The sequence below is a fragment of the Mandrillus leucophaeus genome, unplaced genomic scaffold (genome assembly GCF_000951045.1).
Source record: "Mandrillus leucophaeus isolate KB7577 unplaced genomic scaffold, Mleu.le_1.0 Scaffold117, whole genome shotgun sequence".
Taxonomy (NCBI): domain Eukaryota; kingdom Metazoa; phylum Chordata; class Mammalia; order Primates; family Cercopithecidae; genus Mandrillus; species Mandrillus leucophaeus.
In genome coordinates this window covers 4,392,561-4,406,873 of record NW_012099987.1, presented here as the reverse complement: position 1 = coordinate 4,406,873, position 14,313 = coordinate 4,392,561, and positions in this window count along the sequence as shown.

The following is a 14,313-nucleotide window of genomic DNA, read 5'->3' as shown; positions in this document are numbered from 1 at the left end:
TTGTTTTTGAAAAACCATGTGGCAGGTGATTTGTAACTGAAATATATGAGAATTTATGGCAAAAATAGTCTTAGGGGAGGGAAACTAAGACCTCACATATAAACATCTTTATAAAATTCTTATTTTTGTGTATCTTAATATTGATACCTCAAAGGAAATTTTTAGTTTTGTTTCATCCTAACGGTTTAAAAACATGCTCATAAATTGACTGTGAATTTTTTGGCAGATGATATGGATACTAAGAGGGTATTTATTTTTCAATAGCTGACCCTTCATCTAAACTTTCAACAGCTTTCAGATTTTATCCTCTGTCTCCAGGTTTCACCATAGTAACAGAGATGAAAGTAATCTGGATGGAGACATGCCTCAGAGACACACAGGTTTAGTTCTAGACCACCACAATAAAGTGAATATCTCAATAAAGCAAGTCATACGAGGTTTTTGGTCTCCCAGTGCATAGAAACATTCTGTTTATACTATACTATAGTGTATTAAGTATGAAATAGCATTATGTCTTTAAAAAGTACATACATTAATTTAAAAAAACTTTGGTGCCAAAAAATGCTGACAATCACCTGAACCTTCAGTGAGTTGTAATCTCTGTACTAGTGGAGGGCCTTGCCTCTATGTTGACAAATGCTGACTAATCAAGGTGGTGGTTGTTGTAGGTTGAAGTGGCTGTGGCAATTTCTTAAAATAAGGCAGCAGTGAGGTTTGCCATATTGGTCAACTCTTCCTTTCATGAAAGATTTCTTTCATGAAATAGCACATGATGCTGCTTGATAGCATTTTACCCACAGTAGGACTTCTTTCAAAATTAAAGTCAAACTTTACAGTTGTTTTATTAAGCTTATGTAATATTCTAAATATTTTGTTGTCACTTCAACAGTGTTCAGAGCATCTTCACCAGGAATAGTTTCCAACTCAAGAGACCACTCCCTCTGCTCACTCATGAGAACCAATTCTTCATCCAATAAAGTTTCATCATGAGATTGTTGCAATTCAGTCACATCTTCAGGCTCCACTTCTAATTCCAGCTCTCTTGTTATTTCTACCACATCTGAAGTTACTTCCTCCACTGAAGTCTTGAACCCCTCAAAGCTATCAGTAAGGGTTGGAATCAATTTCTTCTAAACTCCTGTTAATGTTGCTATTTTGACCTCCTCCCATGAATCACGAATATTCTTAATGGCATCTAGAATGGTGAAACCTTTCCAGAGGTTTTCAATTTGCTTTGCTGAGATCCATCAGAGGAATCACTGCCTATGAAGTTCTGGCCTTACAAAATTTATTTCTTAAATAATAATACTTGAAAGTCCAAATTACTTCTTGATCCATGGGCTTCAGAATGGATGTTGGGTTAGCAGGCATAAAAACAATACAAGTCTCTTTGTACATCTCTGTCAGAGGGATCTATGCAAGGGATCTAGGTTGCATGCTCCTTTTGAGAATCTAATTAATGCCTGATGATCTGAGGTGGAACAGTTTTATCCTGAAACCATCCTCCTTCCCCACACCCCACTACCTCCACCATCCATGAAAAAATTGTCTTCCACAAAACCAGTCCCTGGTGCCAAAAAGGTTGGGGACTGCTGGAGTAAACCATGCTGTAAACAGATGTGCTGCCGTCCAGGTTTTGTCATTCCATTTATAGAGCACAGATGGAGTAGATTTGGCATAAATCTTAGGGAACCTAAGATTTTTGAAATGGTAAATGAGCACTGGCTTCAACTTAAAGTCCAGCTGCATTAGCCCCTAACAAGAGAATCAGCCTGTCCTTCGAAGCTTTGAAGCCAGGCATTGACTTTTTCTCTCTAGTTAGGAAAGTCCTAGAGGGCATTTTCTTCCAATAGAGGGCTGTTTCAACTACATCGAAAATCTGTTGTTCAATATAACCACCTTCAACAATTACCTTGGCTAGATCTTCTGGAGAACTTGCTTTAGCTTCTACATTGGCACTTGTTGCTTCATCTGGTAGTTTTATGTTCTGGAGACAACTTCTTTCCTTAAACCTCAGGAACCAACTTTTCTTCAGCAGCTTCCTCACCTCTCTCAGCCTTCAGAGAATTGAAGAGCGGTAAGGCCTTGCTCTGGATTAGGCTTTTGCTTAAGGGAATTCTGTAACTGGTTTGATCTATCTAGACCACTAAATCTTTCTCCATATCAGTAATAAGGTTGTTTAGCTTTCTTATAACTTCTGTGTTCACTGGAGTAGTAATTTCTATTTTCTTCAATAACTTTTTTCTTTGCATTAACAAGTTGGCTAGCTGTTTGGTGTAAGAGGCCTAGCTTTGGACTTTAGCTTTAGACATGCCTTTCTCACTAAGCTTAATTGTTTTGAGCTTTTGATTTAAAATGAGAAACATGTGACTTTTTTACTTAATCACTTAGAGGCCATTGTAGGGTTATTATTTTATTTATTTTACTTTTTAGAGTTGGTGTCTTGCTGTGTCTCCCAGGCTGGAGTGCAGTGGTGCAATCATAGTTCACTACAGGCTTGAACTCCTGGGCTCAAGCAATCCTCCAGCCTCAGCCTCCCAAGTAGCTGGCGCTACAAACACATATCATCATGCCTGGCTAATTTATTTGTATTTTGTAAAGATGGGTCATGCTACGTTGCCCAGGCTGGGTTTGAACTCCTGGTCTCAAGTGATCCTCCTGCCTCGACCTCCCAAAGTGCTGAGATTACAGGTGTGAACCACCACACCCAGCCAAGATTCTTAATTATTAGCTAGCTCTAAAAGTTTCTAGCCATTTTGGACATTGAAAAACTGCTTTATTACTACTATAACAAAAGCTTTTATTAACTGAGAGTGAATGCCTATGTTTTTAGAATAATTTTCATAGAATTATAAAGTTTCTTGGCTGAAAGAATTTTAAGTTTTAAGTATCTTTCAGGCTCACCATATTTTCCATATGATTTTGGAATCTTTTCTATAACACCCATGCCTTGTGATCACCTAGGTATTTACTTGGATACAAGCCATCATTGAGAAGTTTTTACTGTTAAAAAAGTTTTCTTTAAATTGTGCCAAAATGTATATTCCTTTGATCTCTCAACCCATCACCTCTTACCACGGGTACCACATTTTTACAACACATAAAACAAACCTTATCTCTCTCTTCCATATGATAGCCCTTCAGAGCTAGGAAGATGGTCAACACATGGCTTTTCCTCTCCATGCAAAACTGCTCTTATTGCTTTAAACATTGATCACAGGACATGTTTGGAAGGAGGTGAATCAGACTGATAAAGTATACAGTCTTTGGCATCATACTCTGAAGGTTCAAATCTTATAACAACCTGCTAACAGTGTGATATTTGCATAGTTATTAGCCTCTCTGTATCTCAGTTTCCCCAAAGTGTAATAGGGAAATTGTGTTTATTCCATAGTATTGTTGTAAAGAAAAAAATAAATAATTTGTGTAGAGCACTGGGCTAGATTGGACAGTCATTGTTCTGAACTTTCCCTAAACTCTCTGTGTTAAAATATTTTACATTTGTCCTCTTTGCCACTATGCAGGGCCTGTCACTGTGAGTAGAACATACTTTCCTGTCTCAATGATGTTGGGTTTAGCCAAATGACTTGCTCTAGCCAATGGAATGTTAGCAGAAGTGATATAATGAGAAACTTTAAACATACTTGCATGGTTTTCTAGTCTCTTATACTCTAGTAATCTTCTATAAGAACATGCCCCAGAGAGTCACTAGTACAAGGAAAATAAGAAAGCACACAAAGCTGATTCAAACCCAGTCTACAGTCTGAAGCCAAGCCTAGCCTATTTTAGCCATATCCAGCAGAGCTACAACTGACTTGTGACTTTGGAGGAAAAAAAATATTGTTGTAAGTCATCAAGACTTTGAGGTTGTCTGTTAGTATATTAATCAGTTATTGCCACAATAGTGCTGCATAGCAAACTCCCCCAAACTCAATAGTGTACAACAATAAACAGTTCTTCCTAGCTCCCTTGTCTACAGATTGGCTGAGGTTCAACTGATCTAGGCTGGTTTTGGCTGGAATTCACTCCAAAGGCTGCTGATCAGGTCTGGGTCTGCTCCAGATAAGCCCCTTCTTACTCAGACTAGTAGCTACCAAAGGCATGCTTATCTAATGGTGAAAGGCAGGAGTGTAGAAGGGAAAAGCCAATTAACAAGACACACAAAAAGCTGAGCTTTTGCTTGTCACCTCTGCTAGCTTACCATTGGTCACAGAAAGTTCTGTGCTGAAGTCCAAATTCCAGAGGAGGGGAAGTAAACTTGGCCAATCATGAGCCCAAAGCAAGTCACATAGCCACATTCCACATCAAATGGGGTGGAAAAGTATACACTTCCAATGGATGCAGGAAAGGGAGTGAATATTTACTAAAAAATAATGTATTCTACACTGTTATGCAACAATAACTAGCATAAGCACTCAAGAGAATGTTCGGTACATAGAAACTGGTAAACAAAGGCTAGCTATCATAACTAAACATCCTCACAATGATTCAGGTTCTTCTCCATTTTGATTGTTCTCCTATAAGTGCAGTTTATTACTCTCTCGCTCAAAAGTAATATGTTGATATAGAAAGCAATAGTTATATATGGTCTAATTGGATGGCGTTATCACAGTTCTCATTCTATATTGTTATTCGAAAACATCCTAAGCATTAATGTTTTGTTAGTACCTTCACTGTCACCTAAAATCCTAGTTTATTTTTCATCCACACTAATATGTGAACATCTCTTCCCATCAAGTAACAGATCATTTAGCTATATGTATATTTAGGCTCATCTTGCTATATTTAATTTGGTTGCAGCCTGTTCAGATAGTTTTGGATCCTGACTTTATTACTTAGCACATCCCTCCCAACTTCCTGTCATATATACAATCTCTGCCTTCATCCATGTCATTGACTGAAATGTATATTGCCAGTGTAGGAAGGAATGACTTGACTGGACTTGATCTACCAAGGGAAGCCATGGAATCCCTATCCATAAGAGCAGAGCCAACTGCTTCCAGCAAGAATAAACCTCCCAGAAACCCTGGCAGTTCGATGAGTTCATCATTCTTTCTATGTTCTTCCTGCACAGCTGCTTGCAGCCTGTGCTGAGGCCAGAGACTACAGAGAAAGGAGGGTGAAGGCCCAGATCTGGAAGCAAACAAAGCTATGCTTCTGGGCAGGGATTATTGGGTCCTGAGAGCTGTCCTCAAATAGAGGAATAACACTATGGGATAGAGAGAGCAGCAGGGTTTATATCCTTTACTGGCATGGCAGACTTCCTGTTGATAGTAGAGAGGATTAACCAATTAGGACTGGGAAAGCAATCTTAGGAATACCTGACAAAACAAACTAAGAAAAAAAAAAAAAAACTTCTCACAGTTCACAAGATGGGGGCTTTTAGTCATATTGACTTTGCTTCTTTGTTTTTAACAAAGTTATATTTAAACATGGAAGAAACCTCCAATGGAAAAGGATATGTAGTGAAAAATATAAGTCTCCTTCTTACCTTCAGTTCACCTCTGGGGACAACATTTGTTACTTGGGTTCTGTAATGGCTCTGAAGAGCCATTTCCATGTAAAAATAAGCATATTTACTTATATATTTGATAATCAAAAGGAAGCAGAGCATGTGGAATCATTTAATTTTGAATATTCATTTTGCACCTGGTAAGAGCAGGACATCTGAGTTACACATATGAAGCTACTGAGGTTCGTAGAGGCTAAGTGACAAAGCCACCAGTCTAAAAGAGGCAAAAACAGTATCTGATCTGAAATGCCAGGCCTGGAGCAAGACCTACCCCTAACAGGCATGAGTTTACATGAAGGAAAAATACCCACGATGTGATGTAGGAAAGGTTTTCCAAATCTGCAAATAGGTTGTAGACATTTGAAGGGGGCAAAAAAGAGTTGCAGGATACTTAATTGTGACTATAACTCAAATCCATGCCCTGCAACCTCAGCCACACCGTGGCAGCCTAAAGGAGTAACTGATGATTATTTTGTGCACTTTGAGTTGGGGATCTGGTATTTCTCAAAACCCTAAAATATTCTAACTGAAAACTGTCTTAAGAAAAAGGAAATGTTTCTATTTGAAATCCTTAATTAAAATCACATTCATAATTCTAAGTATTTAAAGAGAAAGTTAAAGAAGAAATTTACATCACAGAGATTATAATAAACACAGAACCTTGCCAAAAGACATGCCTCCAGCTGCACTGAAGTAACATCAGAACAGAGCAGCACTGCAGCTTCAGCAAGTGAAAGACTGAAGGCACAGTTATGTACAGAAAGGCAAACAACTGTAATGTAAAACTCATGTTCCCTGGTGGAGTAGGATTCTGCGGAAACACATCACACACACAAACACACACACACACACACACACACACACACACACACACACACACACACACACACACACACACACACACCCCCCAACAGTTGTTTCCCAGTATTAACTAAAAAACCGTCAACTGTAAGTCTTTCTTGAGGTCCACCAAGGCCACAGATGTTTGCTCCATAAAACCATTTCTAATTTAGGGAAAAGCTCAATCAACTTGTGCCTGAAAATGATTCACATGGGTCTTTACACTGCAGAGCTCATTACTTCAGGGATTTCCCAGAGCACTACATTCCTGGCTGCCTGCTCCAATAAGAGAATGCATATTTATTTTGTCAGGATACACATCATGGTAGGAAAAAAGTCCTTCAAAATTCCTGTAATTCCTAAGAAATTCATTGCCTCAAATGTGGAACGCTATACCTGTAAGGGAGAAAAAGTGCATCCTCGCCAGACACCAGTTGGAACAAGTGGTTTTCTGGTTTCTCTGTTGAAAATGTTTATAGTGTATGTATTATGTATAGAGGCTTATTCTAGAAGCTAGAAAGAAACAGAAGTAGTATATAGGAAATAAAAGACTAGGAGTACCTCTTACAGCATACAGATATGTGTGAAACACCTTAAAACAAACTACTGAGCATACAGACAAGTATACAGTATACAGTATACTTAGATGTACCATGGTGTGACAGGGCTTATTTTACCTGCATCCATGACTTCTATACCATTTCCATGGTAAAAACTCCCATATCTTGCTGGCACTCTCCTCCTGAGCTCTAGACCTGTGTATTCACCACATTGACAGCTCCACTAGTATATTTCACAGGCATCTCAAGTGTAATAGAATCAAAATTGGATTTATTTTGTCTTCCTCCCAGTATGCTCCTTCTTCATAATTATCTCTTTGATAAAGGACATCATTCTTCTCCCAGTTGCTAGACTAGTCATTCTTGACTTCCCTCTTTCCCTTTCCTCTCTCGCCAGATATTTAATCTATCCTCCAATCTGTCTCACTCATCTTCATACTGTAATCCAGTCTCTATAATCGTTTATTGGGGTATTTGCATTATCTTCCTAAATGATCTCCTTGCTTCTAGCCCATTCCAACTCATTCTTGAGTTGGAGCCAGAGTAATGTTTCAATTATACAAAATTGACTCGATCCCTTGTTTGTTAAAAAACATCAGTGGCTTCCCATTATTATTATGACAAAGCATCACATTCTTAACATGACCTACAACCTTCTGCATGCTCTGATCCCTGCATCATTCACCAGTTTAGTTATAGCTCCTCAACCACAAACTCTGATTTTCATTCTAATCAAACTAAATATCTAATCACTAGGATACACTAGGATCTCTTCAACTTCTGGGACATTGAACCTTCTCTTTCTTCAGTGTGGAACATTCTTTTACCCTTAGCCACTTTGTCTTGCTTATCTCTTATTCATCCACCAGAAAATAAACTCAGTGAGAGCAAGTACCTACCTTGTCTCTCTTGTTTAACTCTGCCACCTAGCACTTAGAACAATCAATGCACAGATGCTCAACAGTACTTGCTGAGTGAATAACTAAATCTTTCAAGTCTCAGCATAAACATCATTTCCTCAAGGAGGCCTTTCATGACTCCCAGGAAAAAAAAAAGTAGATCTCTTTATTATATCCTCCTACAGCATTCTGTACATTGGCTATGACCTAGGAACGACTTCTAGGCAATACATTGGAGAAATTTGTTTTTCTTTTCTCAGTAATCACAGGACTGTGCTGGCTGTTGTCAGAGATTTGAAACCTGTCTTGTATATTTTGTCCAGGTTTTCAGTTGTTTAAGTCAAGAGGGTAATTCTGTTTCTTGTAATTCTATCTCAGCTGGAAGTGGAAGTTCCAGGTCACATAATTTCTTTTGGAATTACTCTATGTTAGCATTCTCTGAGGTTTGGATTTTATTTCCGCCTGAAATTAACCTTTTTCTCTTAGAACATCTTAAACCTAGAAAGTTATCCATTGGGCTAAGATTTTGTTTTGTTTATTTCTGTATCCCCACAGCCCACAGCATCATGTGAAGACCATAATAGACATTGAATAAATTAAAAGTTGAATGAAACCTGCGCTGAACATACCCTCCCTCATTGAATATCTGCTACTAGAACATAGGCCTGGGCAAATCAGAATCTACGAAAAATTGGTGTGTTAGTTTTGGAAGTGAGAAAACTGCACATTTAATTTTTAGCTACATAGATGCTTTATCAGTTTATTCTTTATAATGATTATATCCTATGTATTATTTGTCACATTCCTTAGTTTTGAAATATACCTAATATTTATTTTCAGTTATGATTTGCCAAGCAGTGTACTAAACATTAACTGATGTAATCCTGCCGGTAAACTTATGAGATGGGGCCTGTTTTTGTTCCCACTTTATTGATAAGAAAATGAGGCACAGAAAGATTAAACAAAATGTCAAGATAGCAGCTGGGAAGCAATGGAGCTAGGATTTGAACACAATGAGTTTGAGTGTGCACTTTTTCTAAACTACCTAAACTGCTTTCTAGTACTTCTTGCTTCCAAGTAAGGCTATAGATACAATAAAAAAAATCTAGAAAACATATTATTAAAATAGAAATTTAAAATAAAAGTCATAGTAATAGGAAGCATATATTCCCTTAAGAACCCAAGCTAATATGTGCTACTGGAAAAGGACATTAACTTCAGTTTCAAGCTTTCCATCACTCAGGAGTAAAAAGGAAATTCAGTCAGTCAAATAAATTTTGTTTTGTAATAAAACGAAGGATGCTCATTCATTTTCTAAAAAGAATTGTACAGCAGGTTCTTATGTAAGAGATATTTCACAACAAACAATGTTTTTGAACATGGATTTTTTTTTTTACAAAATATTCAATAGCATGCCCTATAAAAAGGTCATGTCTAATACTATTAATAAACTTCAGAAGTGTAACAAAAAAGCTCAGTGAAGACATATGTACAGGATATTAAGTAATGAGATTCAGGTAAATAGTCATCTATTGGTTTTATCTTGTCTGAGAATAGAACTTGGAATTCATAGAAAAGTAGAGAGGTAATATGTCTTCAATTTCTTCAACTATTAATAGTCTCAGCTAAGATTGTAGCAACAATTCCACAAGTAACATTTTGGGACAGAACTCTCTAGTGAGTCGGCCATGAAGATATTCTGTTGATGCTGCTGCTTGCAAGAAAATCTATATGCTTTGAATATTAATGTACAGTTGGCAAAGTTGCCATTTATTGTGACTAAAAAAATCCACCCTCAGTCTGCACAGAGTTAGGCTATGGGATGGCTGAAAATAGGCTCAATATTTTCTTTAAAAAATAAAATAGAAAAGGTAGGTTTTAGCCAAGAAAATTCTGTTGGTCTGTATACCAGTTAAATGCATTAATTCATCATTCAACAAATATTTATGGTGCATGCCATGTGCCAAGTTATGTGCTAAGTTCACTGGTCACTAAGGAATTTTAGAGTATTTCCATGGAACATTTGATTTGGAAGGCACTGCCTCTTGGTGGCCCTATCAGAATTGGTTAACTCATTTATAACTTAACAACCTAGCATAACACTTTCCAAAGTTTATTCACCACCATAACAATTTTAGCTATAGTCTTCTACTAGCTATTTTATAATATTTTTCTCTACACTGACCACTTGTTTTTACTTCTCAAATTTTGTTTTAATATAAAGTTAACTCCTTGCTATAATGGAAAACCATTATCACCTCCTAAAAGTAAGTACAGTAGCTGACATTTATTGAATATTTCCTAGTGCTTCATACTATATTGTTTTTCATAAATTAGGTCTTTGATCTTCACATGAACTCCATTAAGTAGGTACCATTATTAGACCCATATGCAAATGATAGCAGAGAGACACAGAAGCAACCTACCCAAGAAATCAGTCAATAGTTAGCAAACCTGTATTTTTTTAATTCAAGCTGAGTAACTTTAAAGCCTGTAATGCCTAACTACTGTAGTATATTACTCTGTAAATGTAGATACAAATGACAAACAAAACAATACTATTTAAATATAATTATGTATTGTTGCCTGCTTTTGGAAGTTTTTGAGAGATAATCACCTAGTGCCAAACCAAGAGTTTGATGCAAATAGAATTCACGGAGGATTGAAACTAGAATAACTTCCTGAAGTTTTCTTTTTTTTGTTGTGTCTCTGCCAGGTTTTAGCATCAGGATGATGTTGGCTTCATAAAATGAGTTAGGGAGGAGTCCCTCCTTGTCAATTGTTTGGAAGAGTTTCAGAAAGAAGGGTACCAGCTCTTCTTTGTACCTCTGGTAGAATTCAGCTGTGAATCCATTTGGTCCTGGTTTTGTTTGTTTGTTTGTTTGTTTTGGTTGGTAAGCTATTAATTACTGCCTCAATTTCAGAACTTGTTATTGGTCTATTCAGGGATTCGACTTCTTCCTGGTTTAGTCTTGGGAGGATGTATGTGTCCAGGAATTTATGAATTTCTCTAGATTTTCTAGTTTATTTGCGTAGAGGTATTTATAGTATTCTCTGATGGTAGTTTGTATTTCTGTGGGGTCAGTAGTGATATCTCCTTTATCATTTTTTTATCATGACTATTTGATTCTTCTCTCTTTTCTTCTTTATTAGTCTAGCTAGTGGTCTATATATTTTGTTAATCTTTTCAAAAAGATTCAGGATTCATTGATTTTTTTGGAGGGCTTTTGTGTCTCTGTCTCCTTCAGTTCTGCTCTGATCTTAGTTATTTCTTGTCTTCTGATAGCTTTTGGATGACTTTGCTCTTGCTTCTCTAGTTCTTTTATTGTGATGTTAGGGTGTCAGTTTGAGATCTTTCTAACTTTCTGATGTGTGCCAATATCCCTGATGAACATCAGTGGAAAAATCCTCAGTAAAATACTGGCAAACCAAATCCAGCAGCACATCAAAAAACTTATCCACCATGATCAATTCAGCTTTATCCCTAGGATGCAAGGCTAGTTCAACATATGCAAATCAGTAAACGTAATCCATCACATAAACAGAACCAAAGACAAAAACCACATGATTATCTCAATAGATCCAGTAAAGGCCTATGATAAAATTCAACATCCCTTCATGTTAAAAACTCTCAATAAACTGATATTGATGGAACATACCTCAAAATAATAATAACTATTTTTGACGAACCCACAGCCAACATCACACTGAAAGGACAAAAGTTGGAAGCATTGCCTTTGAAAACCGGCACAAGACAAGGATGCCCTCTCTTACCACTCCTATTCAACATAATATTGGAAGTTCTGGCCAGGGCAATCAGGCAAAAGAAAGAAATAAAGCATATTCAGATAGGAAGAGAGGAAGTCAAATTGTCTCTGTTTGCAGACAACATGATTCTATATTTAGAAAACCCCATCATCTCAGTCCAAGGACTCCTTAAGCTGATAAGCAACTTCAGCAAAATTTCAGGATACAAAATCAATGTGCAAAAACCACAAGCATTCCTTTACACCCTAGACAAGCAGACAGCCAAATCATGAATGAACTCCCATTCACAATTAACTCAAGATGAATGAAAGACTTAAATGTAAAACCCAAAGCCATAAAAACCCTATAAGAAAACCGAGGCAATACCATTCAGCACATAGGCATGGGCAAAGACTTCATGATGAAAACACCAAAAGCAATGGCAACAAAAGCCAAAATTGACAAATGAGATCTAATTAAACTAAAGAACTTCTGCACAGCAAAAAACAAAAACAAAAACAAAAAAACACTATCATCAGAGTGAACAGGTAACCTACAGAATGGGAGAAAATTTTTGCAATCTACCCATCTGACAAAGGTCTAATATGCGGAATTTACAAGGAACATAAAAAAAATACAAGAAAAAAGCAACCCCATCAAAAAGTGGGCAAAGGATGTAAACAGACACTCTCAAAAGAAGACATTTATGTGGCCAACAAACATATGAAAAAGGGCTCAAAATCACTGATCATTATGCAAATCAAAACTACAATGAGATACCATCTCATGCCAGTCAGAATGGAGATTATTAAAAAGTCAAGAAACAATAGATGCTGGCAAGGCTGTGAAGAAATAGGAGTGCTATTACACTGTTGGTGGGAATGTAAATTAGTTTAACCACTGTGTAAGACAGTAAGTATGGCGATTCCTCAAGGATCTAGAACCAGAAATACCATTTGACCCAGCAATCCCATTACTGGTATATACCCAAAAGAATACAAATCATTCTACTGTAAAGACACATGTATGTTTATTGCAACACTGTTTACAATAGCAAAGACATGGAACCAACCGAAATGCTCATCAATGACAGACTGGATAAGGAAAATGTGGTACATAAATACCATTGAATACTATGCAGCCATAAAAAGGAATAAGATCATGTCCTTTGCAGGGACATGGATGAAGCTGGAAGCCATCATCCTCAGCAAACTAACACAGGAACAGAAAACCAAACAACACATATTCTCACTCACAGGTGGGAGTTGAACAATGAGAACACATGGACACAGGGAGATAAACAACACACACCAGGGTCTGTTGCGGGGTGGAGGGTGAGGGAAGGGATCTTAGAGGACTGGTCAGTAGATACAGCAAACCCTATGGCACGTGTGTATACCTATGTAGCAAACCTGCATGTTCTCCACATGTATCCAGGAATTTAAAGTAAAATTAAAATAAATAAATAAATAAATAAAAATTTAAAAAAGAAACTGGAATAACTTCCTCTATGTGATTCAAGTGTTATTTAATACCATATTCATGAATCATGTGAAATCAATTCATATACCGCTTTGAGAAACATATATGCTTTGAGAAACAAAACTCCAGCATTAAGTAAAGTTAAATAGGGGCTCTTGTAACCATGATGACCAAGTGTGGTCAAGTTTAGCCTTCTCTTATTCACCTTCTAAACAGAACAAGCAGATGCTGCTTAGTGTCCCTTCAACAGAAGCCACATTCTGAAATTTGCTGAGTAAAAAGATAGGAAGTAAAGAAATCTTTGGGTCTTCAATTATTCATAAGTTTATTCATACAAGTTTACTGAGAAGTTACCACTTACCAGAAACTGTTCTAGTTACTGAGAGTTAATGATGGACATGACAGCTTTGTCCTCTGAATTGATAAGAAATAATATCTAGAACTTGCTGTAGTTTTCTTAGCATTTTCCAGATATTTTCTTAGATATTTTAGTCAGCTATGGTAAAACACAGGTAAATTGAAATTATCATTGCTCAAAATATTGTCTATGTACCACTGGTTGCTCTGAGTGATAGGGGGCAAATTTAATTTCCTATGGATTAAAAAATATAACTAGCACATCAGACCTGAGATTTTACAGATGTGTTTACCTTAGGTAAAGTAAATATAAGTATTTACATTAAAAAGTGAGGTGCTTTTTTTTTTTTAACACTTTAAGTTACTCCAAAGAAAAAATTAAGTTGACAATAGAACAGATCCTAAGTGGATATGGCAAATATAGAGATAATCAAAAATTGACTAAATTTCAAAAATTGACTAAAGTTGAGAACCTCTGCCTTAGGCTAATGCTGGGTTTTATATATCTCATGTTGAACACCAGAATTTGACCTCATAATCTCTCCAGCACAGGAAGGAAGGGAGACATTCATTCTCTCAACAGGGCTGGAGACAGAGTAGAGCAGGATGTCCTTGTATTCCATTCCTTTTAGAGGAATTCGATTATATTCCATTTCTTTTTTTTTTTTTTTACAATAATCAAAATAATTTACTTTATTTCTTCCAGTGATTTAAAGTTTAAATAACCTTTTTATATTTCTTTTTTTATTATTATTATACTTTAAGTTCTAGGGTACGTGTGCATAACATGCAGGTTTGTTACATATGTATACTTGTGCCATGTTGATGTGCTGCACCCATCAACTCGTCAGCACCCATCAACTCGTCATTTACATCAGGTATAACTCCCAATGCAATCCCTCCCCCTCCCCCCTCC